The following is a 3,188-nucleotide window of genomic DNA, read 5'->3' as shown; positions in this document are numbered from 1 at the left end:
CATTGAAGTGGTTTGATGCTTGCTTGGATATTTTTTTGATATGTAATTCAAATTTTAGAATTAGCTCTTGTACGCATTTGCAGACACAGTTTTGTGCAGTACGTTTTTATTGTTACCAAAAGTATATTTCAGTTAAAGGGGAATTCCACTGATTTTACACAATAAGATCAGTTAACTAATCGTGGGGAGCACTAGTTATACTATATAAAGTCTAATAAAATAACATGAAGGACTATCTTGACCTCGGTTTTGAGAGTACAAACTTATAACAAAAAGCCTGCATTACAAACAGGCTATACGGACGTGAGAAGACATGAGCGTTTACCAGGAAAGGAGGGTTTAATGGGAGATACTGATGTCAGTTGAAGTTTTTGAAGCTTGACCTACATTAAGGGCTAAAAAACAAGGCATCTCTCCAAAAAAAGCAGGTATTTTTCAACCTGTTTTTTATGGAACATTATACAGATATCTATAGCTAATCCAGGCTAATTTCTTCAACATTTGTTTGGACATGGAGACAAGTGTCTGAAATTATTATGTGAAATTTCTGTTTATTTGGAAGCATCAGGGGGCTTGCATTGCATTCTCCTGCGTATGTTGTCGCAAGAGTTGTTTCCTGAATCTCTTAAACTGAGGTGATGAGTGCAGAGTTAGCATGATTAGCATGATCACTCAGAATGGCCACAATTAACCATACCTTAAGATAGTGTCTCCAAGATAGTGGTCTTCATGGCTCCTACAGAAAAAAAAATTCAGTGAAGTCAAGGTCAACGCTGAAGACGTATAAAGTACCAATCTCTTTGTATTCCCCAAAATAAACAAATAACATCCAGTTGAAACCAAACTTCTGTACGTGTTGTTTTCCTTTAAGAGCTTTTCAGTTCATCTCATTCAGTTCTTGTCCACTTTGTGGTTTCGACCTTGACTAAAGTCAATTCTTTATAGTTCTTCAGTTATCTGATAAGAGAAACAGTAATATACATCAATCACAGCACCGACATGTCACTGCGCCTCAAAATAAATGATGGCAGACACAGCTCAGAGTGCAGAAAAATGGTTTTCTTTATTCTATCAGTTCTCAGTTCTGGTCACTAGGGGGAAACCTGGTGCCGCTGTATGATTGTTCCCCCTCAGGCCTGTGAAGGACACAGCCAAAGCAGATTAATCACCTCAACACATCTGACTCACCAAAGATGCTGGTGTTTCTTCACAGCCATCTCTCTCTATTCTCCTGCTCCTCTTTAATGGCCCAGCGCCTTGCTTTTTATAACCAGCTGTCTCTCTGACTGTCTTCCTCCTAAGCACATCCAGGCTTGAGGGGTCCATTAAATGCACGGTCTTTGTTTACAGTTTCCCTTTGTTACCCACCATCATGTCCCTGTACAGCTCCCCTTTTTTTTTTTTCATGCACCATCTCTGGAGATGGCTTTGTCAAGGTCAGCTATTTTTACAGCTTGTGATATTGGAGGTATCATGGGGAGGCGGTGATAAGAAGAAGAAGAAGAGGACAGGAGAGAACGGATACGGAGAACTAAAGGATAAATACTGCTGGGCCTTTGCTGCAAACAATGCAGGGTTGTGTTTTCAGGATGTCAAAGACAGTACACAGGCCGAGGAGATGAGGGGAGTGCATTTCTTCCCGGTCTTTCTCTCTATCGTCCTATTCCTCATTCCTAAACTGCATGTTGACCTTTGTAGTACCGCCTCCAGGCTGTATGCTTTAACCTTTCCAGTGAGAGAAAGGGGCCCCTGCACTGGGAATACAAGATAAATCACAACTGCTGTCTGTTAATGCGACAGACAACAACACACACTGGCATGCAGGCACTGTTGAAACCTCTGTACTTTCTCACAAAACCCGTCCTCTATCCCCCCAAAACACACGCATGTGAGCTCTTAGATGGCCATTCCTCCATAAAGATGTTCCCAGCATCAGCACACTGGGCTATTACATCTACAAGTGCAATCTGAATTATTCATCCTTCATTAAAATGCATTATGAGTAATGACAGCCAGGAGTGTGTTTTGTTTTTTTTGTTTTTTTTGAGTAAAACATAGGGGTCATTAGGAGTCATTTCTGGTCAATTTTGTATGATCTACCATGCTCCAGAGATAGACAGAAAAAAAAATCCCATTTACTTTCTGTGCATCGGGAATTCATGTTGAAAGAGATCAAAGGGGACAGACAAAGAGATGAGAGAATCGACATCTTCTCATCTCCATTTGGCCCCCTATGAGAGGAGGAAAATTACTTTAAAGCTGCTGCCTTGATGAAAGAAAAAGGCCTTATGCCTGATGTATTCCTCCAGAGGTGGAATCAACAGTATGAATGACTCAAAGGCAGAGAGAGGTGTGGAGAAAGAGAACATTTGTTTGAGAGAACCTAATGGGGGGATTGTGGTGAGGAAAGAGAGTGCTATTTGACAGCAGTGAACAAAACAGCGATTCCCCTGTCAGGAGATGTGACTGGTTCACCACTCAACACTGTTCTTTCCGGTGTGTGCATAAAAAACGCAGCAGATGTCATCAGATAGCGAGTTCATTCGCTATCAATCTAGGGGATTTCATCAGATTGAGCACCATCATGATGTTCATCTAAAATGTGATTTAGCGCCATATTCTCCTTACCTTTCTCAAAACAAGCGTAGAATACGTCATGAAAATGAAATAGCCTCCAAACGGCCCATTAGTTTCTCTCACCCTTACTCTAAGAGACCACCAGCACTGTCATTTTTCTGACAGAGCTGTCAAAGCATCCAGCCAACCACCCTAGTTACACATAAAGCAAATAGAAATGAAAACATTGTCAGTGAAAAGACTCATGGGGTAACGGAGACGCCAGGAGCAGGGTGAATCACTTAGCAAGCTGTGCTCCTCCATTCTGCAGCTGCCACCCACCACAACACATCTGCCACTGGGAAAAAAACACTCAGATAGAAAACAACATCCAAACGAATTGCTACATGACACAAAAGATCACTTCTTCAAATTGAAATTCATTTGCTACCAAAACGGGGGGTTTGTGCCCCTGGGCACACGTGTGACTGTAGAAACCCACATACAGGTGGCAAATGGTGGAGGCTCTACATGCAAACACACACTTGCTTACACAGATAACACACTTAGCTCCAGTAAAACTATTAGATGACTTTGTGTGTGGCCAGTGGTTCCTCCAATACACCCCCCCC

This window comes from Seriola lalandi, unplaced genomic scaffold, assembly GCF_002814215.2.
Source record: "Seriola lalandi dorsalis isolate HSWRI2012SDOR001 ecotype SW California unplaced genomic scaffold, Sedor1 jcf7180002054544, whole genome shotgun sequence".
In the NCBI taxonomy this organism is placed as follows: domain Eukaryota; kingdom Metazoa; phylum Chordata; class Actinopteri; order Carangiformes; family Carangidae; genus Seriola; species Seriola lalandi.
Note: the sequence above shows the minus strand (reverse complement) of the source record.